General features: G+C 50.2%; 2 long non-coding RNA genes across 7 annotated transcripts in view; both read right to left on the bottom strand.

Annotated features, from left to right (window-relative positions):
• LOC116956346 (uncharacterized) overlaps nucleotides 1-22,290 on the bottom strand; it is a 28,472-nt gene extending 6,182 nt beyond the window's left edge. Inside the window, exons 1-3 of one of the 6 annotated variants that reach the window (XR_012930216.1) lie at nucleotides 21,938-22,290; nucleotides 21,519-21,711; nucleotides 829-14,142 (exon numbers count right to left, since the gene is read on the bottom strand). This is a non-coding gene — a long non-coding RNA (uncharacterized LOC116956346). Of the gene's footprint in view, nucleotides 1-828; nucleotides 14,143-17,135; nucleotides 17,764-19,836; nucleotides 20,010-21,518; nucleotides 21,910-21,937 lie in introns of those variants that run through there. The other 5 variants (XR_012930215.1, XR_012930213.1, XR_012930214.1 and 2 more) reach the window with 5 other exon arrangements.
• An 801-nt stretch (nucleotides 22,291-23,091) lies between these two features.
• LOC142906394 (uncharacterized) lies at nucleotides 23,092-27,232 on the bottom strand. Its single transcript, XR_012930212.1, has 2 exons — nucleotides 25,715-27,232; nucleotides 23,092-24,961 (listed from the first exon to the last, which is right to left on the bottom strand). It is a non-coding gene; the product is annotated as an uncharacterized LOC142906394 (long non-coding RNA).
• Nucleotides 27,233-27,907: the final 675 nt, after the last annotated feature.

The raw sequence follows: 27,907 nt of genomic DNA, 5'->3' as shown, positions 1-27,907 counted from the left end.
CGCTCCTCCGGGGAGAGAGAAAGAGAGAGTCCCACCGCCGGCAATTTCTCTTCCATTTCCATTCGAATCTGCGTCGTGAGGAATCATGCGGGCGCGCTCGTGTGTTATGCACGTATGTGAATGCGCCACGAGGGAGACAAAGGCGGTCGGGCGTGGTGCTGGCCACCCATCCCCTCGAGTGCCGTACCGGCCTTCATAGGTACTCGCTCACAGCACTTGCCCCAACAGTCTGTTAAGGCTATAGGGGGGGGTCTTTGATTTTATATCTCTGTGTGGTGAGCGGTGGTGAGCGGTAGTGTAGCGTTTAGAGCGCTGCGCTACGATCCTGTCGAGCCAGCTCGATTCCTGCTCACGGACACCAACACATTTGGTGACGATTATCTTGAACCCGTCCTGGGCCTCCTCCTCTAGGTCGAGTCAGCCTCAGATTAGTATCTGGTGGGGCGGTGCGTAGCAAACATCAGCACCGGGGAGACGAAGTCGGCCGGGCGTGGTGCTGGCCACCCACAGCCCCATCCTGCGCCGTGCCGCCCAAACTTAGATACGTGCAACTCACTACAACAGCGCTTGCCCCAAACGGCCAGTTAAAGGCTATACGGGGGGGTCTTTGTCTTTGTGTCGTGTTGATGGGGGCCCTCGTGATTGCCCATCCATCCCGCCAGACGCAGCGCGCTGGAGGAGTTTAATAGCGAGTGGCCCCAATGCATCGCTTATTGGCGGCGTGCGCGCGTGCAATTACATCTGCGATCACACACGCGACTCGCACACGGGTCTCCACAACTTCTCCGGGAACGTGTATTCCACATCCTCAGATTGGCCTGTTTACAATTACGTGGTGTATAAGTTTATTTTTTTTTTTAAATGTATATTAACTTGTTCCGTTAGATTTACTGTTTTGTGGATCACAGCAGTGTACACAACACGAATTCTAATACGAATAATAATGAGAGAAAGGCAAAATGTAACGGCTTGGACACTTATATTATTGTGCATTATCAATCTTGATTTGAAGCTTCCGTGACTGCATGAATGCATACTCTTTGGTTCTTTCGGTAAAGTCACGTAGTAGGTATAAAATAAAATAAAATATTTATTATAACGTAGGTATACACATTATTTTATTCCTACGTGACTTACCGCCGGGGAGATGGAGCTGTTTGGGATTCTCCGATTGGTTTCTTCCATCGGCGGCAACGCGAGAGATGTTTTATTTGTTAATTTCAATATTTTATCCGGATTTTCATTCGTGCGCGTCATGGCAGCAGAAATGTCTCAAGGAGCTCGATGCCAATGTGCAGGTCTGCTGCTGCTGGCCACGACGAGAGGGCTTCAGAAGACAGAGAAGAGAGTTCTGTGTCGTGTCGCTGTTCCTCCTCCGCTGAAGGAGCGCAGTCCACAGTGGGTTTACTGTGGGGTGCACAGTTTGTGATACACGGTCTCTGTGTCTCTGTATCTCTCTATCGGCAAATAGACTGGTATTGCCTATAGACTAACATTGCCCATACACTAACATTGCCCATACACTAACATTGCCCATACACTAAAATTGCCCATACACTAACATTGCCCATACACTAACATTGCCCATACACTAACATTGCCCATACACTAACATTGCCAATATATACTAACATTGCCCATACACTAACATTGCCATACACTAACATTGCTAATATATACTAACATTGCCCATACACTAACATTGCCCATACACTAACATTGCCCACACACTAACATTGCTCATACACTAACATTGTCCATACACTAACATTGCCATACACTATCATTGCCCATACAATAACATTGCCATACACTAACATTGCCCACACACTAACATTGCCCATACACTAACATTGCCCATACACTAACATTGCCATACACTAACATTGCCCATACACTAACATTGCCATACACTAACATTGCCCATACACTAACATTGCCATACACTAACATTGCCATACACTAACATTGTCCATACACTAACATTGCCCATACACTAACATTGCCCATACACTAACATTGCCATACACTAACATTGCCCATACACTAACATTGCCATAAACTAACATTGCCCACACACTAACATTGCCCATACACTAACATTGCCCATACACTAACATTGCCATACACTAACATTGCCCATACACTAACATTGCCATACACTAACATTGCCCACACACTAACATTGCCCATACACTAACATTGCCCATACACTAACATTGCCATACACTAACATTGCCCATACACTAACATTGCCATACACTAACATTGCCCATACACTAACATTGCCCATACACTAACATTGCCATACACTAACATTGCCCACACACTAACATTGCCCACACACTAACATTGCCATACACTAACATTGCCCATACACTAACATTGCCCATACACTAACATTGCCCATACACTAACATTGCCCACACACTAACATTGCCCATACACTAACATTGCCCATACACTAACATTGCCCATACACTAACATTGCCCATACACTAACATTGCCATACACTAACATTGCCATACACTAACATTGCCCATACACTAACATTGCCCATACACTAACATTGCCCATACACTAACATTGCCCATCCACTAACATTGCCCACACACTAACATTGCCATACACTAACATTGCCCATACACTAACATTGCCATACACTAACATTGCCATGCACTAACATTGCCCATACACTAACATTGCCCACACACTAACATTGCCCATACACTAACATTGCCCACACACTAACATTGCCATACACTAACATTGCCCATACACTAACATTGCCCACACACTAACATTGCCCACACACTAACATTGCCACACACTAACATTGCCCATACACTAACATTGCCCACACACTAACATTGCCCATACACTAACATTGCCCACACACTAACATTGCCCATACACTAACATTGCCCACACACTAACATTGCCACACACTAACATTGCCCACACACTAACATTGCCCATACACTAACATTGCTCACACACTAACATTGCCATACACTAACATTGCCCATACACTAACATTGCCCATACACTAACATTGCCATACACTAACATTGCCCATACACTAACATTGCCATACACTAACATTGCCATACACTAACATTGCCCACACACTAACATTGCCCATACACTAACATTGCCCATACACTAACATTGCCATACACTAACATTGCCCATACACTAACATTGCCCATACACTAACATTGCCCATACACTAACATTGCTCACACACTAACATTGCCATGCACTAACATTGCCCATACACTAACATTGCCCACACACTAACATTGCCCATACACTAACATTGCTCACACACTAACATTGCCATACACTAACATTGCCCATACACTAACATTGCCCATACACTAACATTGCCATACACTAACATTGCTCACACACTAACATTGCCCATACACTAACATTGCCCACACACTAACATTGCCATACACTAACATTGCCATACACTAACATTGCCCATACACTAACATTGCCATACACTAACATTGCCCATACACTAACATTGCCATACACTAACATTGCCGCGTGCGTCTCTTTAACGAGCTGCTGCTTCGTGAGACGTCGTTGATGGGTCGCGTTTGTCCCGTCTTTACCACGCACTGCGGCTCTTCAAACGTTGAGGGGATTAACATTGCCTCCTCCATCGAGGGTCGTGTGCGTCGCGGGCAAGGCTGCTGCTGTTATTATTATTACTACGGTGAAATTAAGCGCAATGTCGAATGGCAAATGGGATGATAGACGTTGCGCATTACAGCTCAAGTCGCGGCTGATTCCCGGCTGAGCGATGATATCCATAAGCGACGAGTGAGTGCCGTGCCGAGGGAGCCGCTCGCGTGCAGACACAGCCGGGCGGAGTGACTCTCCCGTGCACAGATCTCCTGATTCGCGTCCCGCCGCGTTCAATGTCCACACGCGGAGTCGAGGGCCATCGCGAGGTTTTGAGACATCGGTGTTGGCCGCTCGAACGGTCTCCGAATAAAACAAACCGGAAAGTGCGCGAAAGAAGCGTGGGGAGACACAGAGGGACACGCGGACTAGGTTCGTGACATCTTTGTCTTTGTTTTTGTCATCCGCCACCGTGATCCTGAGCCGCGTGGCTCACATCGGGTCGCGGTGGCGCACTGATTGAAATCTCCCCTCTTCTCTCTCCACTTCTCTCTCCTCTTCTCTCTCCTCTTCTCTCAGCCACGCGTGCGTGCTGCATTACTTTACGTCATCTTTCCCAACCCACTCCAACCAACATCTTCACCGCCGTTCAAAACAAAACAAAAAAAACCCGTAATTATTAAATCACATTATTAGCTCAAAGAGATTAATTAAATCGATATAATTATTTTCTTTTTTTTACATGTGAACAGAATCGCAGCATGCTAATATGGAACACGCTGAGGCGGCGGGCGGTAGGAAGGGATTAGCATGAGAATTTTGGGAGTAAATGAATTTGAAAGCCGCCTCCAACAAAGGGAGCCCTGAATATTCACGCGACTGATCTGATCTGACCGCCGTTGGCTGAGCGTGGTTGCCCTGCGAGTGGGGAACGCGCTGCGATTATTTTACCATGCGACCGAGTCATTATCCCTAATTGGAGGTAATCATAGGTCCCGTGAGATGAGGCTTGCCACGATGATCTTGCGAGGTGTGTGTGTGTGGGACCATGGGAGGCGGTGTTCGCTTAGGGATGCCTTCATCCAGCGCTGGATTGACCATGATGCTGATGATAGTGAATCCAAATTAGAATTATGAAATTGAAACGGTGGCGCAGTGATACAAACCCGGCGGCCTGAGTTCGATTCCTGTTCACGGCCAACACCGCTTCTGTGCATTCCCTAGGTCGACTCAGGCTCAAAATAAGTACCTGGTGCGGTGTATAAACATCGCCGCAGGGAGACAAAGGAGGCCGGGCGTGGTGCTGGACACCCACCCCCTCGTGTGCCGTGCTGGCCTTCATAGGTGCTACTCGCTAACAGCACTTGCCACAGCAATATGTTAAGACTATACGGGGGATCTTTGTCTCTGTGTGCGTACGTATGTGGGGGCGCGCTTTCTGGCTGTGCCGTTGTTTTTTTGCCGGCACAATCCCCGACGTTTCGCTCCACGTCATAGCGAGCTTCTTCAGGAATTGACCCGATCGTTATTAATCGCAAGGCCAATCTCACCCCCAAGGCCCTTCCACCAGTGTGTCCAAAGATTGCACTGGGGAGACAAAGGCGGCCTTGGAGTGGTGCTGGTGACCACATCACCACCTCACCATGCTGCCCTTAATAGGTGCTCGCTGACAGCATCTTGCCTCAGCAGGATGAGCGGGACGCTTGCAGTACCGCACCTCGACCACGTGGTGTCAGCATAGGACGCGCCATGACATCTTGTTGCTTCAGGTCAGCAAAGACAAAGGTCCCCCGTATAGCCTACGCAAGCTATTGGGTCAAGTGCTGTTCGCGAGGACGGCGCATGAGAGGGTGATGTGGCCACCGGCACCCCGCGCGACCGCCTTTGTATCCCCAGTGCTGATGCTTTACATATCGCACGGGGTACTCACTTAAGGATGAGTCGACCGCAGATAGACGATCTCAGGTTGACTCACCCTGAAGTGAGTAACAAACCCGGTGCAGACAAATCACTCGCCACTGATGTTAGCCGTGTCCGGGAATTTCAACTCGGGTCGAGAGCCAGAATCGAACTCAGCAACCAGCTTGGGTAAATTCCACATTATCGGGGCGAGGGCGGTCCATCCACAGGTCGCTCTCGCTGTGTGAGGGTCAGCCGTGTCGGGGTCAGCGCGCGAGGCCCTGCTGCTGCTGTTGTTGTTGCTTCTGTTGTCGTTGATGTTGGTGGTGCTGTTGTTGATGTTGGTGGTGATGTTGTTGTTCGTCCACTGACACATACACGCGCACAGGTGTGCCCACATATGCATTCACGCACAGAGATACAGACACACATAGAGGCACCACACGGATACATAGATACAAAGGCAAATATCCTCCATATAGCCTTAACACATTGTAGGGGCAAGTGCTGTTAGCGAGCACCTATGAAGGTCCGGCAGGGCACACGGGGAGATGTGTAGCCAGCACCACGCCCGTCCGCCCTTGTCTCATTTGAAGAACAATGTATTCGTTTGAGGCTGTTTAATCGACACGCGCACACACACACGCACACACATGCACACACATGCACACAGGCACACAGGCACACAGGCACACACAGGCACACACAGGCACACACGCACACACATGCACACAGGCACACATGCACACAGGCACACATGCACACACAGGCACACATGCACACACATACACACACTGGCACACACGTACACACATGCACACAGGCACACACTCACACACACACAGGCACACACACACAGGCACACACGTACACACATGCACACAGGTGTGTGCGCACAGACGCACGCACGGCTGATCGCAGGCTGGCATCGCGTTTCGCGTGAATAATTGAGGCCGGTAGTGCCGCTCTCGCCAATGATGATGATGGTGGTGGTGGTGAGGAGGCTTTGTGGAAGCGACCACCCCTCTCCGAGCTAAATATTTCAGTGTGGGTGTGTGTGTGAGTGTATGTGCATGTATGTGCATGTGTGTGCGAGGGTGTGTTCTGTGAGGTCCTGGGGGAGGGAAAATCCCTCAGCCAGGAAAACATCGTGGCACAAAGTGAGGATGAGGATGACCCTCCTGAGGCTGCGGTACCTCAAATATTGGAAGAAGTCACCCCCTGTGAGTGGCTGGCTGAAGTACCATCTGTTGAGGAAGTACTGAAGGCGATCCGGGGTCTGAGACCAGGAAAGGCAGCGGGCAGAGATGATCTCCCAAGCGAAATGCTGAGGGAGGGTGGCGTTTGTGCACAGACTGCCCTATATGACATCATAACAACAGTCTGGACCACTGGACGGGTTCCGCAGGATTGGAAGGATGCCCTGGTGGTCCCCCTCTTTAAGAAGGGGGACCGCACAGACTGTAACAATTACAGGGGCATCTCACTCCTCAGTGTGCCGGGAAAGGTCCTGGCAAGGATTATTCAACATCGCCTTGCCAGGCACGCTGAGGTGAGGCTTGCGGAGCCCCAATGCGGTTTCAGAAAAGGGCGGTCCTGCACAGATGCCATATTTTCTGTCCGTCTGCTACAGCAGAGGTGTAGGGAATTCTAACAAGACCTACATCTCTGCTTTATTGACCTGGTCAAGGACTATGATACCATCATTAGGCCTGGGCTCTGGGTTGTTCTTTGTGCTTTTGGAGTCCCTGACCCTCTGCTCACGATCATTAAGGTCCTTCATGATGGTGAGCGGGCCCGGGTAAAACTACGTGGCCGGGAGTCAGAGCCATTCCCTTGACAACTTGGGGTGCGACAGGGATGTCCTCTGGCTAACACATTATTTGACATCTATTTTGACCACGTAGTTCGTGAAGCCTTCAATAGCTGTACTGGGGGAATCTCCATTTGGTATAGATTTAATGGGAGGCTGATCGATGCCCGGGTTGCAGGCAAAGGATGGCTCCCTATTGCTCAACCACGTTATGTATGCTGATGATTTTGTAATAGCTGCTCATTCAGAGGAGGAGTTGGAGACGCTGCTGCTGAGACTGGAGCGTGCCACTAAGAGATGGGGCCTTACCATCAGCCTCACCAAAACTAAGCACCTGCCTGGGTATTTTGTACCATCGGACACTCCACCCCCACAACTCCCAATCGGTGATGGGCAGTTGTGGAGAGAGTGGAGAGTTTCCCATACCTGGGCAGTGTGCTTATGACCGGCTCCAGTTTAACAGCAGAGGTCTCACTCCGAATCAGTCGAGCGGCAATATCTTTTCATCGGTTGCGTAACGCTGTGTGGAAGCTACCTGGTCTGTCGCTCCGCACTAAGCTTCAGGGCTTCTCGGCCACGGTCATTCCCTTCCTTCTCTACGCTTGCGAAACGTGGACCCCCTTAATGGAGCATCTTCGCCGGTTGGAAACATTTAGGCTTCGCCTGCCTACGATCCATCCTGGGTTTAACCAGGCTGGATTGTGTGAGGAGCTCAAAAATCCTTGAAAGATCTGGGCAAGGTCCCATCAGTGAGCTCCTCCGGCAAGCAAGGCTGCGTTGGCTGGGTCATGTAGCCCGCATGCCCAGCCACCGCATGCCGAAACAGATTTGTTCGGCCGGATCGAGGGGCTAAACGGGCGCGGCACGGGCTAGAGAAGAGATGGAGTGATGTGGTACAGGAGGACGTGGAGCTGAGTGGACTTTCCGATGACTGGTACCAGCGGTGTCAAGATCGGCCTCTCTGGAGGAGGCTCGTGAAGGACGCTATTGGGCAGTTGGAGGCAGTCGCCCTCCAACAACAACGGAGGGCGGAGGAGCGACGCTCACAACAACGAGCGGAGCGCCGGGTGGCTAAAGCACAGGTGGTGCATCAGCCAGTCATCTCAGTCAGTCGACCTGTGGCACCTGGGTCTGCCCCGTGACCTCCTGCCAGCGGGCGTTCGACACTTCACGTGGCCTCAGGGTGCACATAGCCTGGCACAAGCATCGTGGTGACGTCACCGCCACTTGTTGTTGTGTGTCCTGTGTAGGTGTGTGTGTGTGACGTGTAGCGGTGCGCACGCTGCGCTATGAAGCTGGCGAGTGGCGTTCGACTCACGGCCAACACCGCCAGTGACGATTATCTAAAGGTCGACATAGGTCGACTCAGTCTCAAATGAATGCCTGGTGCGGTGTGTAAACATCGGAGAAACAAGGAGGCCGACCACCCACTCCGATTTCTTCATAGGTGCTGCTCGCTAGCAGCACTTGCCCCAACAGTCTGTTCAGGCAATACGGGGATGTCTTGACGGTTGTATGGGCTATAGACAAATATAGATGTGGGTGCACGCGCGATTTTTGTTGTTACCCAGCGGCACCTGTGAAGGCCGGCACGGCACACAGGGGCGTGGATGGCCACCACCACCACCACCACGCCTGACCGACTTTGTTGTCTCCCCAGTGGCGATGTTTACACACCGCACCAGGTATCTCATATGAGGCCGAGTCGACCTAGGGGAGGCCCAGGACTTGCTCAAATAATTGTCACCGGTGTTGGCCGTAAGCGGGAATCGAACTCGGGTGACTGGGTTCGTAGCGCAGTGCGCTAACCACTGTGCCACCGCTCCCCTTATATGCGTGTCTTCGTGTTATTGTGACAGAAAACGTGCCCACACACAGACACATATATACACAGGCGAACTTATAAACACAGACACATAGATACACGCTAGGGTTGTTAAACGATGCCTGGTAAACCGGTAACCGTTAGTATCAGTTTCGAAAGTGAAAAAACCGGTAACCGATTCCAATATAATTTTACTAAAGAACCCACGGATTGGCACGCGCCAATGTACAGACGGCACGGCGGCCCAAAGTCACCGCGTGGCACATTCGCCCTCTCGCTTTCCCTCCGTTAAAAAGGTGAACGTGCTTCGACCCCCGCGCCGGGAGATGGAATCGAACCGGAGGGCTCCGTGTCGCAAGTCCGGAGCGCGGACCGTGAGCTCACAACGGTGGCAGCTTGCTTCCTTCTCTGAGTTCACAAGGTAAACACGTGGGGGATATTCATTGACACAGATATTTCCGTGTGTGCAGCAAACCGTTATTAACCGTTTTTTTAAATCAACGCAAACACAGCTGTAGTGTAGGTGTCGCCACGCCACGCTAACTCTGCACACCTTCAAGCCGTTGTGTCAGTACTAGAGTGTGTGTACACGTGTACGTGTGTGTACACGTGTGTGTGTATACGTGTACGTGTGTGTTCACGTGCGTGTATACGTGTGTGTACACGTATGTACACATGTGTGTACACGTGTGTGTGTACACGTGTGTGTGTGTACACGTGTGTGTGTGTACACGTGTGTGTGTAGCGGTAGTGTCGCGATTGGCACGCTGCGCTACGAACCTGGCGACCAAGGTTCGATTCCTGCTCACGGCCAACACCAGGGACGATTATCTGAACCGGTCCTGGGCCTCCCCTAGGTCGTCTCAGCCTCAAATGAGTACCTGGTGCCGCTAGGGAGACAAAGGAGGCCGGCCGTGGTGTTGGCCACCCACCCCCTCGTGTGCCGTATCGGCTTTCATAACAGCACTTGCCCTGACAGTCTGTGGAGGCTATACGGGGGATCTTTGTCTTTGCATAGATAAAGTGGAGCGATGGCGCAGTAGTTAGCGAAGTGCGCTTCGAGCCCCAGGCCACCCGAGTTCGATCCCCGCTCATGGTTAACACTGTTAAGTGACTTTCTTGACACCAGTGACGAGTATCTGCTACTGTCCTGACTCTCCCCGAGGTCGACTCAACCTTAAAACGAGTATCTGGCGCGCTGTGTGAATATCAGCACTGGGGAGACACAGGTGGGCATGGTTCTGGCCGCACCAATTCCTTAATAGGTGCTCGCTAATAACCCTTGCCTCTAAAGCCTCTACGGGGTCTTGGCTTTGTGTGTGTTTATGTTTGTTTCTGTGGCTACGTACGGTGCGAAAGAAGTTCAACAAACATACGTAGATATGTGTTTACATTTCCGTATCTATGCGTGCATTGTACGCATGAATATTTAGATATGTGTACTTACATATTCAGTATATATCTGCGTGTGCTGTGTCAACTTGTTTGTGTGTGTAGTCTGTATGTGCCGATGTGTTTAATACGTGTATATATGTGTGTATATATGTGTGTATATATGTGTATGTGTGTGTGTAATTCTAAGCGTGGGGAGCGCGAGTGTAGCACTGAGCCCGATTCCCGCTCACGGCCAACACCGGTCCTGGGCCTCCCCTAGGTCGACTTAGCCTTAAATTAGTCCCGTAGCTGGTTACGGTGTGTGACCACCGGTGGCTCTGACCAGACCGTCAGTCCGTTAAGGCTAAACGGGGGACCTTTGTCTTTTGGAGTGCAAGGTGATCCATTTATAGACGCGCCACTCAACGCAACAGCTGATTGAATATCGTGAACACAGCGATGGCTCCATATCGCACAGAGGACCGAAGATTAATGAGTGTGTTGAGACTGGTGGAAGATGTCATCATGCTCATCATCAGCCAGCTATGATCGATCCACTGCTGGATGGAAGTCCCTGTACATCCAATGCAGTATCGTTTTATGGTGTAACTCATTATCTAGTTTATTAAATATATTTATTAAGGTGCAATTACTCGCTCACGGAAGGGGCCTCCTCTAGAACGAACTCTTGAGTGGTCTCCTCTTCGACATTGACCAGACGCTTTGGTAGCTACACTTCGTGCTCGATATAGATTGTTCACAATCTATAGCAACTAAGAAGGCCGGCCCCATTGCTGGTGTTAATACATCACACCAGGTACTCGTTTAAGGCTGAGTTTACCTAAGGCTGAGTCCGGGACTGGTTCAGATATGCATCGTCGATGTTGGCCGTGAGCGGGAATCAAACTCGGGATGCCGGGTTTCGCACTGCGGCGCGCTAACCACTGCGCCACCGCTCCCCGCACAGCGCACGACTAAACGGGCAGGCACTCATCCGTCCAGCAGTGGATCGATCATGTCTGGTGATGATGACGACATTGACGTCGAATCGATCAAACGCTTTTCCGCACGGCTTGCACGGCGTTCGCATATCCGCCTATCGCCACGGTTCACTTGGCGTTGGTCAGATATGCGACGTCGCGCCGTGCGTGTGCCCCCACCCCCCTCTAGGAGCGCGCGGTGTCACTCCGCTCTCGTGTCGCAACAAGCGACGGACAAAACTGTCGATGTAGTGAACTCGCCTCGTCATTGTTCCGGCTATTGGCGGCTTTGTGAGCGGCTCAGAAAAGGCACCACAATGCCACGTCCCCGTGCATAATTTACACGCGGCCGTGGCCCAGAAGTCCCTTCACTTGCCGTGCCCTACATGCCGCCTCGGGGTTCTCCTCCTTACCCGGTCACACGGCGAGGGGTTCATCCCCTCGCGAGAGGTTTATCCCCTCGCCGTGTCGATTACCCGCTGCTGCTGCTGCACGGCTGATGGGAGAGGTGTGATTGGCAGTCGAGATTTAGCGACCCCAACAATCACCACCACTCTCTGGAGGGTGTCCGCCGGGGAGATGGAGCCCTTTGGGATTCTCCGATTGGTTTCTTCCATCGGCGGCAACGCGAGAGATGTTTTACTTGTAAATATCAATATTTTATCCGGATTTTCATTCGTGCGCGCCATGGCAGCAGGAATGTCTCAAGGAGCTCGATGCCAATGTGCAGGTCTGCTGCTGCTGCTGGCCACTACGATAGCGCGTCAGCAGAAAGAGAGAGTTCGTATTGTTTGGTTCTTTCGGTAAAGTCACGTAGGTATAAAATGAAATAAATCACGACGTTTCGGGCGCAACACAAGCGTCCGTCATCAGGTGGGAAAGCATGGTCTGCTGTTGAGGCAGACTGTTTTAAAAGGTTTTTTGAAATGGGTGTAGCCCAAGGGTCATAAAGAAGTGGTCGGGGCTCGTGATGCTGGATTGCACCCATTGGGTTGCACTCCCTCTCACATCAACATCATGCTAATATCTCACATCAACATCATGATAATCTCTCACATTAACATCATGATAATCGCTCACATTAACATCATGATAATCTCTCACATTATCACCATGCTAATCTCTCACATTAAAATCATGATAATCTCTCACTTTAACGCCATGCTAATCTGTCACATTAACATCATGCTAATCTCTCACATTAACATCATGATACTCTCTCACATTAACATCATGCTAATCTCCCACATTAACATCATGATAATCTCTCACATTAGCATCATGCTAATCTCTCACATTGACATCATGCTAATCTCTCACATGTAATGTGTAAGCACGTGTGTGTGTATGTGATGTGTAAGCACGTGTGTGTGTATGTGATGTGTACGCACGTGTGTGTAATGTGTAAGCACGTGTGTGTGTATGTGATGTGTACGCACGTGTGTGTAATGTGTAAGCACGTGTGTGTAATGTGTAAGCACGTGTGTGTATGTAATGTGTAAGCACGTGTGTGTAATGTGTAAGAACGTGTGTGTAATGTGTAAGCACGTGTGTGTATGTGATGTGTAAGCACGTGTGTGTATGTGATGTGTAAGCACGTGTGTGTATGTGATGTGTAAGCACGTGTGTGTGTGTGATGTGTAAGCACGTGTGTGTAATGTGTAAGCACGTGTGTGTATGTGATGTGTAAGCACGTGTGTGTATGTGACGTGTAAGCACGTGTGTGTATATGTAATGTGTAAGCACGTGTGTAAGCACGTGTGTGTATGTTATGTGTAAGCACGTGTGTGTGTATGTGACGTGTAAGCACGTGTGTGTGTGTATATGTAATGTGTAAGCACGTGTGTATGTGATGTGTAAGCACGTGTATGTGATGTGTAAGCACGTGTGTGTATGTGATGTGTAAGCACGTGTGTGTGTGTATGTGATGTGTAAGCACGTGTGTGTGATGTGTAAGCACGTGTGTGTATGTGATGTGTAAGCACGTGTGTAAGCACGTGTGTATGTGATGTGTAAGCACGTGTTTGTGTGTGTGTATGTGATGTGTAAGCACGTGTGTGTGTGTATGTGATGTGTAAGCACGTGTATGTGTGATGTGTCGGCGCGTGTGTTGTGAGTCACTGGCCACCGTCACTCACAGGTCCCTGCAGGCACCTCGCTAATGACGGCCGCGCGGCCCTGTAATTAGGAGGCGCGTTGATTGTAAAGAGAGCAAAGAGAGCATATGGAGCATATGCCATCCTTGTGTGATGGGTGCCCTGACCCAGCGCAGCGACGCTCCCACACGCGTTCCGTCTCATCTCGGTGCCACACGATGATGATGATGAGTGACCACGTGGGCGCATGTCTGGACCACATTTAGCGGCCGTGCAGCTCAATCACTCTCGACAAAAGTCCGCTGATGGTCTACTTTATCATTATTGTTGTTATTTTAAGTAACTCGTGTACTGAGTAACGTGTGTACTGTGCAAAGCGTGTACTGTGTAAATTGTGTATTCGTGCTCCACTTGTGTACCCAGAGGAAAGCCTCACCGAGTCTCACGACACCTTTCCAGGAGAGTGCTGCCACGTTGCCGCAACTCGGGGGAGGGCGGCGGTGTCGCGCTGCCTGTGATCAAAATTGAGTCGCTTGAGTGACGCATGTACTGTGTAACGTGTGTACTGTGTAACGTGTGTACTGTGTAGCGTGTGTACTGTGTAACGTGTGTACTGTGTAGCGTGTGTACTGTGTAACGTGTGTACTGTGTAACTCGTGTACTGTGTAACGTGTGTACTGTGTAACGTGTGTACTGTGTAACGTGTGTACTGTGTAACTCGTGTACTGTGTAACTCGTGTACTGTGTAGCGTGTGTACTGTGTAACGTGTGTACTGTGTAAATCGTGTACTGTGTAACGTGTGTACTGTGTAACGTGTACTATGTAACGTGTGTACTGTGTAACGTGTGTACTGTGTAACGTGTACTGTGTAACGTGTGTACTGTCTAAAGCGTGTACTGTGTAACGTGTGTACTGTGTAACGTGTGTACTGTGTAAAGCGTGTGTACTGTGTAAAGCGTGTACTGTGTAACGTGTGTACTGTGTAACGTGTGTGTACTGTGTAACGTGTGTACTGTGTAAAGCGTGTGTACTGTGTAACGTGTGTACTGTGTAACGTGTGTACTGTGTAACGTGTGTACTGTGTAACGTGTGTATTGTCTAAAGCATGTGCCCGTGTAACGTGTGTACTGTGTAACGTGTGTACTGTGTAACGTGTGTACTGTGTAAATCGTGTACTGTGTAACGTGTGTACTGTGTAACTCGTGCACTGTGTAACGTGTGTAACGTGTAACGTGTGTACTATGAAACGTGTGTACTGTGTAACTCGTGTACTGTGTAACTCGTGTACTGTGTAACGTGTGTACTGTGTAACGTGTGTACTGTGTAAATCGTGTACTGTGTAACGTGTGTACTGTGTAACGTGTACTATGTAACGTGTGTACTGTGTAACGTGTGTACTGTGTAACGTGTACTGTGTAACGTGTGTACTGTCTAAAGCGTGTACTGTGTAACGTGTGTACTGTGTAACGTGTGTACTGTGTAAAGCGTGTGTACTGTGTAAAGCGTGTACTGTGTAACGTGTGTACTGTGTAACGTGTGTGTACTGTGTAACGTGTGTACTGTGTAAAGCGTGTGTACTGTGTAACGTGTGTACTGTGTAACGTGTGTACTGTGTAACGTGTGTACTGTCTAAAGCGTGTGCCCGTGTAACGTGTGTACTGTGTAACGTGTGTACTGTGTAACGTGTGTACTGTGTAAATCGTGTACTGTGTAACGTGTGTACTGTGTAACTCGTGCACTGTGTAACGTGTGTAACGTGTAACGTGTGTACTGTGAAACGTGTGTACTGTGTAACGCGTGTACTGTGTAACTCGTGTACTGTGTAACGTGTGTACTGTGTAACTCGTGTACTGTGTAACTCGTGTACTGTGTAACGTGTGTACTGTGTAACGTGTGTACTGTCTAAAGCGTGTGCCCGTGTAACGTGTGTACTGTGTAACGCGTGTACTGTGTAACGTGTGTACTGTGTAACGTGTGTACTGTGTAACTCGTGTACCGTGTAACTCGTGTACTGTGTAACGTGTGTACTGTGTAACGTGTGTACTGTGTAAAGCGTGTGTACTGTGTAAAGCGTGTACTGTGTAACGTGTGTACTGTCTAAAGCGTGTGCCCGTGTAACGTGTGTACTGTGTAACGCGTGTACTGTGTAACGTGTGTACTGTCTAAAGCGTGTGCCCGTGTAACGTGTGTACTGTGTAACGTGTGTACTGTGTAACTCGTGTGCTGTGTAAAGCGTGTAAGGTGTAACGTGTTTACTGTGTAACGTGTGTACTGTGTAAATCGTGTACTGTGTAACGTGTGTACTGTGTAACTCGTGCACTGTGTAACGTGTGTAACGTGTAACGTGTGTACTGTGTAACGTGTGTACTGTGTAACGCGTGTACTGTGTAACTCGTGTACTGTGTAACGTGTGTACTGTGTAACTCGTGTACTGTGTAACTCGTGTACTGTGTAACGTGTGTACTGTGTAACTCGTGTACTGTGTAACGTGTGTACTATGTAACGTGTGTACTGTGTAACGCGTGTACTGTGTAACGCGTGTACTGTGTAAAGCGTGTACTGTGTAACGTGTGTACTGTGTAAAGCGTGTACTGTGTAACGTGTGTACTGTGTAACTCGTGTACTGTGTAACGTGTGTACTGTGTAACTCGTGTACTGTGTAACGTGTGTACTGTGTAACGTGTGTACTGTGTAACTCGTGTACTGTGTAACGTATGTACTGTCTAAAGCGTGTACTGTGTAACGTGTGTACTGTGTAACGTGTGTACTGTGTAACTCGTGTACCGTGTAACTCGTGTACTGTGTAACGTGTGTACTGTGTAACGTATGTACTGTGTAACGTGTGTACTGTCTAAAGCGTGTACTGTGTAACGTGTGTACTGTGTAAAGCGTGTGTACTGTGTAACGTGTGTACTGTGTAACTCGTGTACTGTGTAAAGCGTGTACTGTGTAACGTGCGTACTGTGTAACGTGTGTACTGTGTAACGCGTGTACTGTGTAACGTGTGTACTGTTTAACGCGTGTACTGTGTAACGCGGGTACTGAGTAAAGCGTGTACTGTGTAACACGTGCGCTGTGTAACGCGTGTACTGTGTAACGCATCTACTGTGTAACGCGTGCGCTGTGTTACGCGTGTGCTGAGTAACGTGTGTACTGTGTAACGTGTGTACTGTGTAACGTGTGTACTGTGTAATCTGTGTGCTGTGTAACGTGTGTACTGGGTAACGCGTCTACTGTGTAACGCGTGTACTGTGTAACGCGTGTACTGTGTAATCTGTGTGCTGAGTAACGCGTGTGCTGAGTAACGCGTGCGCTGTGTAACTCGTGTACAGTGTAACGCGTGTGCTGAGTAACGCGTGCGCTGTGTAACGCGTCTACTGTGTAACGCGTGTACTGTGTAATCTGTGTGCTGTGTAACGCGTGTGCTGAGTAACGCGTGCGCTGTGTAACGCGTGTACTGTGTAACACGTGTACTGTGTAACACGTGTACTGTGTAACACGTACACCATTACGCGTGTACTGTGTCGCGCGCGCAACGCCTGTTGCTGAGACTTCTGGCTAGCGGTGTTGTTGTTGTCGTTCTTGTTGTTTACAGCGCTCGTGATGTCCCCCACCCCGCCGTACCATCGCGGGCTTGGTGGACACGGCACGGGCGACACGGAGATGAGGGATGACGATGATGGCCCCGTGGTCGAGACTAATGATGGAGTGGCTGCCAAAGGAGGGAGCAAGCAAAGCCACGCTCGAGAGTACGTCCACCGGCGGAGATGGAGCGATGAAATCAGCCTGCGGTGGATTGTTACATCTCGCAACACGGCTTGAGAAGCGAAGCATTCATCCAGCGGTGAATAGAACACGGCTTTAGGATGATTCGCCCGTCGATTACTCTCATTGAACGCAGTCGGAACGCGACGAGAGATGCGTGAATGCGAATCCGTGTTTATGTAAATATTGGTGACTGAAACGGTTACCGGTTCACGACGTTCCAAATCGGTTAACCGATCATGAAAACGACAGCCCTGGTAATAACCACGACGCGCTCCGTGTGATGCGTGTGGGCATGGCGCGTCACTTCGCACTCGGGGAGTGAAACGACGAACGGTATGAACCGGTTACCGCGAGTCGTCAGTGGAGTGTTGATGATGGACGCTGTGATTGCTGGGCGCGCGCACAATCCGCACGGCGGCCTAAGGCACCGCGTGGTAAATTTGCGCCGAGTTTCTGAGTTAAGAGGCAAAAGGCGCAGCCCTGCAAGTGCCCGCTCACGCCACTGCTGATGGAGTGGATGGTATTTGGCCTACTGCTCCACGCTAACTGTGGATGAACCCATAATCGATGCTGCTGCTGGGTGAACAGCGGCCGTCACAATGTAACACGCGCTCCGTTTGTGGTTGTACGCACAAACCGGTAACCGATTTTGTTATTCCGTTCCCAGTAACGCAAATCCGACGAGTCGTGTAGTACACTATTAGCACACTAATAGTACACTATTAGCACACTAATAGTGTTGATACTATTATAGTACACGGCTAGTGTACTATAATAGCACACTAATAGTGTAGTATAATAGTAGTACACGGCTAGTGTACTACCATTATACTACACGACTAGTGTACTATTATAGTACACGGCTAGTGTACTATTATAGTACACGGCTAGTGTACTATAATAGTATTATAGTACGCGACTAGTGTACTACTATTATAGTACACGACTAGTGTACTATTATAGTACACGGCTAGTGTACTATTATAGTACACCACTAGTGTACTATAATAGTATTATAGTACACCACTAGTGTACTACTATTATAGTACACGACTAGTGTACTATAATAGTATTATAGTACACCACTAGTGTACTACTATTATAGTACATGACTAGTGTACTATTGATACTATTATAGTACACGGCTAGTGTACTACTATTATAGTACACGACTAGTGTACTATTGATACTATTATAGTACACGGCTAGTGTACTATAATAGTATTATAGTACACCACTAATGTACTATAATAGTATTATAGTACACCACTAATGTACTATAATAGTATTATAGTACTATAATAGTATTATAGTACACCACTAGTGTACTACTATATAGTACACGACTAGTGTACTATTATAGTACACGGCTAGTGTACTATTATAGTACACCACTAGTGTACTATAATAGTATTATAGTACACCACTAGTGTACTACTATTATAGTACACGACTAGTGTACTATAATAGTATTATAGTACACCACTAGTGTACTACTATTATAGTACATGACTAGTGTACTATTGATACTATTATAGTACACGGCTAGTGTACTACTATTATAGTACACGACTAGTGTACTATAATAGTATTATAGTACACGACTAGTGTATTATAGTACACGACTAGTGTACTATAATAGTATTATAGTACACGACTAGTGTACTATTAATAGTAGTACACTAGCCGTGTACTTCTATTATAGTACACGACTAATGTACTATTAATAGTATTATAGTACACAACTAGTGTATTATTAATAGTATTATAGTACACGACTAGTGTACTATTAATAGTATTATAGTACACAACTAGTGTACTATTAATAGTATTATAGTACACGGCTAGTGTACTATTAATAGTATTATAGTACACAACTAGTGTACTATTAATAGTATTATAGTACACAACTAGTGTACTATTAATAGTATTATAGTACACGGCTAGTGTACTATTAATAGTATTATAGTACACGGCTAGTGTACTATTAATAGTACTATTAATAGTAGTACACGGCTAGTGTACTATTATTAATAGTAATACTATTAATAGTAGTACACGGCTAGTGTACTATTAATAGTACTACTATTAATAGTACTATTAATAGTAGTACACTAGTCGTGCCCTGATGGAGGACCCGCGTCGCGCCTGAGCGTCGTGTTGCTGGCACCGCGCGCGGCCGCCTTTGTCTCCCCAGTGGTGTTGTTTACACTCCATGTGCGCACCTCCGATTATCACGGCTGGCTACGTACGGTGCGAAAGAAGTTCAACGTACTCATTATATGGCGTATGTACGTAAACTGGTCATATTTAATATAGACATACCGGTATATGTGTGTGTCTATGTGCACACTATGTACGGTAGCTGTGTGTACTAACTTGTACGTGTAAGTACCTGCATCTACGTGTGCATGTACGTTTATAGACACACGTATACCTGCAGAGGCTGCGCCCGTGTGGAAACCGTGGGTCCCTCTCGAGTTTTGCTCTCCCATTAGCGCTCCTCACCGCTCCCCTGCCTCTCCCCCTGCCTCTCCCCCTGCCTCTCCCCCTGCCTCTCTCCCTGCCTCTCCCCCTGCCTCTCCCCCTGCCTCTCTCCCTGCCTCTCTCCCCGCCTCTCTCCTCGCCTCTCCCCTGCCTCTCTCCCTGCCTCTCCCCCTGCCTCTCCCCCTGCCTCTCTCCCTGCCTCTCTCCCTGCATCTCCCCCTGCCTCTCCCCCTGCCTCTCTCCCCTGCCTCTCTCCCCTGCCTCTCTCCCTGCATCTCTCCCTGCATCTCCCCCCGCCTCTCTCCCTGCATCTCCCCCCGCCTCTCCCCCTGCCTCTCCCCCACCGCTCGCTCCCTGCTGCGCTGTTCTCATGCTGAACGCGGTGCTGAGCGGAGCGAGAAGTGACTGAGTGCGTGTGTACGAGTGCGTGTGTGTGTCCGCGAGAGTGTGTGTGTGCGAGTGCGTGTGTGTGTCTCCGCGTGTGTGCGAGAGTGCGTGTGTGTGTGTGTGCGAGTGCGTGTGTCCGCATGTGTGTGTCCGCGTGTGTGCGAGTGCGTGTGTGTCCGTGTGTGTGTGTCCGCGAGAGTGTGTGTGTGTCTCCGCGTGTGTGCGAGAGTGCATGTGTGTGTGTGTGTGAGTGCGTGTGTGCCCGTGTGTGTGTGTCCGCGAGAGTGTGTGTGCGAGTGCGTGTGTGCCCGTGTGTGTGCGTCCGCGAGAGTGCGAGTGCGTGTGTGCCTGTATGTGTGCTCCAGAGTGTGTGTCCGCGTGTGTGTAAGAGTGTGTGTGTGTGCGAGAGTGCGTGTGTGCTCCAGAGTGTGTGTGTGTATGTGCGCGTGTGTGTGAGAGTGTGTGTGTATGAGAGTGTGTGCGTGAGTGTGTACGAGAGTGGGGAACGGTGGCGCAGTGGATAGCGCGCTGCGTCACTGATTTTGGTCGTCATGCGCTAACCACTAACGACCAACACCAATAACGAATATCTTAACCGGTTCTGGGCCTCCCTTAGGTTGACTCAGCCTCAAATGAGTACCTGTTGTGGTGTATAAACATCGCCACTAGGGAGACAAAGGCGGCCGGGCGTGGTTCTGGCCACCGACCTCCCAGGTGCCACAAGCACTTGCCCCAACAATCTGTTAAGGCTATAGGGGGGATCTAGCTTTTGTATGTGCGTGTCGTCTCTCACTATATTGCGTGTGAATGCGCGTCTGTGTGTGTGTATCTGTGTGTGTGTCTGTGTGTGTGCGTCTGTGTGTACGTGTCTGTGTGTGTGTGCGTGTCTGTGTGTGTACGTGTCTGTGTGTGCGTGTCTGTGTGTCTGTGTGTGCGTGTGTGCGTGTCTGTGTGTGTGTATCTGTGTGTGTCCCGGCCTTCATAGGTGCTCGCTAACAGCACTTGCCCCTACAGTCTGTTAAGGCTATACGGGGGATCTTTATCTTTATCTGTGTGTGTCTCTGTGTGTGCGTGTCTGTGTCTGTGTGTCTGTGTGTGTATGTATCTGTGTGTGTGTCTGTGTGTGTGCATCTGTGTGTATCTGTGTGTGTGTCTGTGTGTGTGTCTGTGTGTGTGTGTATCTGCGTGTGTGTCTGTGTGTCTGTGTGTGTGTCTGTGTGTCTGTGTCTGTGTGTCATCTCTCACGGTCCCGGGCGCCACCGTCCATCCTCGCTCAGGATTCGTGGCCTGTCTCTCATCGCTCCATCTCCATCCTTTGGCTGCCATTCCGTTACCCAGCATGGTCCATCGGGCCCTCACGTCCCTTCTGCTGCCCAAGTGCGCACGAATGTCCCCTTCACTCCGCGTGGACGTCTGCACCTCGCGCGTGTTCCACGACCTAAGCGCAATGTTCATCACGATTCATGCGACCATATCTCCACGCTGCTTTGCGCACTTGTTTGTGACTCATATCTATTTGTATGTATACGTTCGTGTGCACACACACACACGTACATACACACACATACACGTATGTATATGTCCTCCCACCCACACCCCACTAACATCTACCACACACACCCCCACATCCAGAACACTTCCCCCCCCCCCCCCCCCATGCACACCCCATCATTAACCCTTGCATTGCCCCGTCAGCTCGCTCTTCTCTCCTCCTCCTCCTCCACGCTTTGCACATCAAGATTTGCGGCGGCGGAGAAATCATTACGGGAGCGAGAGAGAGGGGGGGAGGAAGGGGGGAGCGGGGAGTAAGGGGGAGGGGGTAGGGCGAGTCCGAGGCAAGGGTGGGAAGAAACTGAAAAAGAAAAGAAGGCGCTGAAAAGAAAGGGAGAGAGAGAGAGAGAAAACCCCCTTGGCTCGTAGCTTTCACTCGATTGAGTTCTGGGCGGTTCGCGTATCCGTGGGCAACGCGAGCGGCTCAATAGGGGCGGCTCGGACACGCACGTGGTCTGGCTGTCAATCAAGGGGCTGGGGGAGGGGGAGGCGCTCGGTGCGGGGCCCGAGAAGGAGCTTGGGGGGGGAATAAGGGGGGCATGGGGGGGGGGTGGTGGTAGATGGAGGATAAGAGTCGGAGTGATTTGGGAGGATGGAGTGGGGGTCGGGAGGGGGGGACATCGCCCCCACCCCCCGACACCTGCTCGCTACAGGGAGGCTTGCCCAGCCGAGGAAACCTCCGCTGATTTGCATGTTTTTGAGGGGGTGTTGTGCGGTGTTTTTTGGGTGATGTGGGGTGGGATTTTTTTTACCGTAATTTTGTGTGGTTTTGGGTGAGTTTTTTGGAGTTTTGGGATTATGTGGGCTGTTTTTGTTGTTTTGGGGTCTTTTGGGGGTATTTTGCGATGCTATTTTTCGTCTTTTAACGTGATTTGTGGTTGTTTTTTTGTTGATTTGGGTTTTGTATGTGATTTGGGATGTTTTGGGTGATGTGGATGGTTGTGGCGTTGGAGGAGGGGGTTTATTTTCTGCTTGTTATTGTAACAATGGGTCGAACATTTTCATCGTCACCGAAGCATACCCGGCCTGTTTACCATCGACACCGGCGTGCCGCCGAGATGAGAACACGTGCCCGTCACGAACACGTGCCCGTCACGAACACCGCACTGCCGGCTAGCGCCCTGCCCTTCCAACTCGCCGACCCGAGTTTGAAACCCGCTCACGGTCAACACCACTGACGATTGCCTGAACCGGGCCTTAGTCTCAAATCATTCCTGGTGCGACACTTGCCAGACGTGAACACAACGCACACAACAACTATATAATATATTTACGTAACAATTAAAATATATTTTATTATTTGCTTTGTCTACCAACCCCCATAGTGTTATCGTTACCGCTCGCTCCCCACCCCCTCCGCTCCCGCGTGGCACAGAACGGTCCGCGGAAGGGGATATTACAAAACTACTGCTGAAATTAATTAGAGTTCCGTCTTATCTCCACGAGGGGGCAGCACATCCCCACACGGCGTCGGCACTGCCCCGCCCTGCCACAAAGGTTCGTCGCATGACAACGCGATACATAATTCACATCTCAGCGCTGGAATTTAGCCAAATCGCGGACAAAACCAAACCGAACACGATGGGGATATTTTTTGTTGTTGTTGTTAGCAGTCATTGGCGACCGAGCAAAGGCCATCAACTCACTGCACTTGAGAACCCGGGGTAATCACAGTGACGAATGACAATGCCTTGAAAGGGAATGTATATATAGAGTCATCGGCGACGTTTCGGGCAATGATCCTTCTTCATAGCCAAATAAGTTTGAGTGTTTTAAATGAGAATAGGTTTTACCCTTTCTGGCAATACAACAGGTGTTAGGATGTTAAAGCACCAAACAAAAACCCTTTGCAAGGAATCGTTCAGCATTAACCGCACGTACTTGTAGTGAACATGCAAGCAAACAATAACATGCTCCGGTATGTTGAGCGTTGTTGTTGTTGAGTGTTGTTGTGAGTGTTTTGTGTGCGTGTGTGTGTGCCCGAGGTGATTGTGCAACTGTTAATTGTGCGCGTCTTGCGGTGCGCTGTGAACGTACGGCACGCACGGTCGAGGCTAGCCAAAGGGAGTGAACACGCCAGAGGAAGGGGCACGCCGAGCGGGGAGATGGAGCAAGGAAATCAACTCGCGTGCAGGCTCCAGATGGATCGTGCTCCAGCGCGAGACCACGAGAGATGGCTACGGGATGGGCAGAGCACGGCCTACGACGCTGATGAATCAGTCGGTGCACTTTGCGATCCCCGTGTTTGGCTGCCACTCTGCCGCCAGTCTCGAGGACGCGGCGATCGTCCCGTTGCAGGCAGGGCGGGTCCCGCCAAAGCCCCGCTCACCACTGTGAACGGTCCACACGATGTCTCGGACTTGATTTAACCACGGTCGGTCGGCTGTACAACCGTGAGCTCTTAAGAAGCTCCACCAATTGACTTCCTGAACAAGCTCCTCTGCACGTGGAGCGAAACGTCGGAAAACAACACGTGGTGCAATTGCAACAAACCACAGCGCAGAATCTGTGCGGCAGCATGGCTCTAAACACCACCGCAGTTGCAGATACGACTGACACACACACAGAGACAACATCACAACAACAATCATCATCATTATTCGGGCTTCATGGCTTACTCGGCATTTCCAGCAACGCTGCTAGGCTGGCTCGGAGTATGGATTATCGGCGTAAGGCACTACCACTGGAATACAAGGTAGTCATATCCATAATAATCTTATATTCATTTTCATTCCCTCTATTACAATAAATCTCACGAAGATGTTTACAGCAAAATAGGGCGAGAGGCATGTGGCTGAACGTCTAAGTAATTGCCTTCAACCGGATTGTTCCAGACATAATTAAACACGGATAACAATCTGCACGCGAAACTTAAACGATACGGCCACGCCGACAGAGAGAGAGAGACGAAAGTTTTCTCGCATCAATTGGCGCGCCCCCCCCCTCGGGAGAGCCACCATAAATATGCAGATGTGGCCTCGGGGCGACGCCGGAACGCGACTCAACACCCGCGGGACTCTCCGCGCCTTGCCTCGCCGCCTCCACACAACAGCGCTGCCGGCGAGCGCCAGAGGCCGCCAGAGGTCGCCAGAGGTCGCCAGAGGTCGCCAATGCCATCCAATCTCCCGGTGCGGCAGCTGAAACAATCGTGTACGTTTCTTAAATCCACCCGCCACCACCACCACCACCCAATGAACGCCACCACCACCCAATCACCACCACCACCCAAGGGACGTGGGCCACGGTGGCTAGGAGATATTAACTACCTCGCCTGGTATACAGAAGGTCGTCAGTTCAATCCCCACCCTGACGCTTGCTGTATATTTGGAGTCTGCGTGTCTCTCTTTGTGCCTGTGGTAGCGTGGATTTTTCTCCGGGTCCTCCGATGTTTCTCCTCCACATATCGAAAGACGCGTTTAGAGTGTTTGGCTGCTATAATTTCAAGCCACTTCGTTAAGCCATCATTTGTGACCAGGTCGCTTCTGAAAAATAGCAATATAGCTCAGTCGGGCTTACCTGGTAAAAACAAAATAGTTTGAGTAGTTTTCTGTTTACCCAGCAGTGCACAATAAGCAGAAAGGATACACCTCAAGTTAGTCCATCGGCAGGTTAGTCGCATGCGGTGGGATAAAGTGTAGGTTCTCCCACCCCTTGTTCCAAGACGACTGGCCAGAGTGGAGGTGTGGGTCAAAGTAACTTCTAATTACAGGGTTGCATGTTTCCCATAGACCTAACAACTGCGCCACCGCTCCACCACACACAACATATCGAGTTCTGCCAGCTGAGTGGTTGTTGGAGTTTGGAGACGAGTGGTGGTGGTGGTAGCTGGGCCTGCCGCTGCTACTTCACTAATCGGTAAAGGTACAGCCCTGCAAGTGTATTGCTCTCACCACTGCTGGTGGAAGGGGCCTCCACTGCATAAGAGCGAACGACGACTGGATACTGCGACCCGCGCTGTGTGTCCCGTGGAGTTTAGCGTCTCTGCTTCTCGCCACGTGTCTGCCTCGGTGGACTTGGGAGGTGGTCGTGGCGACTGAACAACCGACTCGCTCATCACCACGTGCACCGTGTGTGTGTGTAGCTCTGTGTGTGTGGCTGTGTGTGAGAGAGAGTGGTGGGGAGCGGTGGTGTAGTGGTTAGCGCGCTGCGCTACGAACCCGGCGACTCGAGTGCGATTCCCGCTCACGGCTAACACCGGTGACGATTATTTGAACCGGTCCTGGGCCTCCCATAGGTCGACTCAGCCTCAAATGAGTACCTGGTGCGGTGTGTAAACATCGCCACTCGGGAGGCAAAGGCCGCCGGGCGTGGTGCTGGCCACCCACCCTCTCGTGCCGTGTTGGCCTTCATCGGTGCTCGCCCCAACAGTCTGGAAAGGCTACACGGGGTTCTTTGTTTGTGTGAGAGATCTGTCGTGTAGCGGTCAGCGCGCTGCACTACGAACCTGGAGCTCCAAGTTCGATTCCCGCTCATGACTAATATCAGTGAAAAAAATCCGAACCAGTCCTGAGCCTCCCCTAGGTCGACTCAGCCATCGCCACGCGGTGTGTAAACATGTGTAAGCATCAGCATCAGGTGTGGTGCTGGCCATGTGACGTTCCGACCTTAATAGGTGCTCGCAAACATCACTTGCCCCCAACAACCTACGTAGGCTATTCAGCGTGTGGTGAAGTATGGTCAATAAAACCCCACTGACCATCGCCGCGTGGCGAAGGCCTTCATCCAGCAGTGGATCGGTCATGTAGCCCACTGCCTCTGCACACAAGAGCACACATCCAGGTGTGCGGAGCGCCACGACTTTTACACACCGCACCAGTTTTGATATCGCTCGCCACTGATGTTAGCCGTGGTAAAAATACAAAAAACATCCAAACCGGTCCTGAGCCTCTCCGAGGCCGACTCAGCCATCACCACGCGGTATCGAACGCGTTGGCGTAGTGCTAACGCGCACACGCCAACGCATGCATAATGCGCACATATGCATGTGCATATTTACATATATGTATATGGACCTGTGCGTAGCCAACCGTGCTCATCGAATGTGCGGGGGAAGGAGAAGCTAAACACAAAGAGCAGTTCTCTCTGTGTGTATATGTAGGAGTCGTCAGTAGCTATATACGCTGCAAGTATCGACTCGCCAGTAAGTATATACACAGCGTGTGTGTAGTGTATATATGTCTATAGATATAGACAAAGTCAAGACACTTCGTGGAGCTCTAACGAGACGGTTGGGGCAAGTTAGCGAGCAGCACATATGAAGGGCAGCAGCATGCCTGGTCGCCTTTGGCTATCCGGTGCTGATGTTTACGCAGCGCAGCAGGTACTCATTTGAGGCTGAGTCGACCTAGGGGAGGCCTGGGTTTTGGGTTATATAATGGTTACCGATGTTGGCCGTTGTGAACAGAAATCGAACTCGGGTCGCCAGGTTCGAAGCGCAGCGCGCTAACCGCAAAGCCACCCCTCCCGACACTTGCACACACACACCTACACACACACCTACACACACACACACCTACAGACACACCTACACAAAGACAAAGATCCCCCGTATAGCATTAACAGACTGTTGGGGCAAGTGCTGTTATCGAGCACCTTTGACGGCCGGAATGGTACACGAGGGGGTGGGTGGCCAGCACCACGCCCGACCGCCTTTGTCTCCCCAGTGGCGATGTTTACACACCGCACCAGTTACTCATTTGAGGCTGAGTCGACCTAGGAGAGGCCCACAACAGGTTCAGATAATCGTCACGGATGGTGTTGGCCGTAACGCAGCGCGCTAACCGCTACACGACCGCTCCCCACACTCACCTGCACACACACCTACAAAGACAAAGTTCCCCGCATAGCCTTAACAGACTGTTGGGGCAAGTGCTGTTAGCGAGCACCCATGAACCTATACAAACAAACACCTACACACATCCCTACACACACACACACCTACACACAAACACACCCCTACACACCAACACACACACCTACACTTAGACACATCTACACACCCAACACACACACATCTACACACCAACACACACACACATCTACACTTAGACACACCAAGACACACCTACACACACACACCTACA

Source organism: Petromyzon marinus, chromosome 64 (assembly GCF_048934315.1).
Source record: "Petromyzon marinus isolate PM22_M1 ecotype Great Lakes invasive population chromosome 64, UKy_Petmar_22M1.pri1.0, whole genome shotgun sequence".
Classification (NCBI taxonomy): Eukaryota; Metazoa; Chordata; class Hyperoartia; order Petromyzontiformes; family Petromyzontidae; genus Petromyzon; species Petromyzon marinus.
The sequence above is the reverse complement of the archived record's forward strand: the minus strand, read 5'-3'. Positions and strand labels throughout refer to the sequence as shown.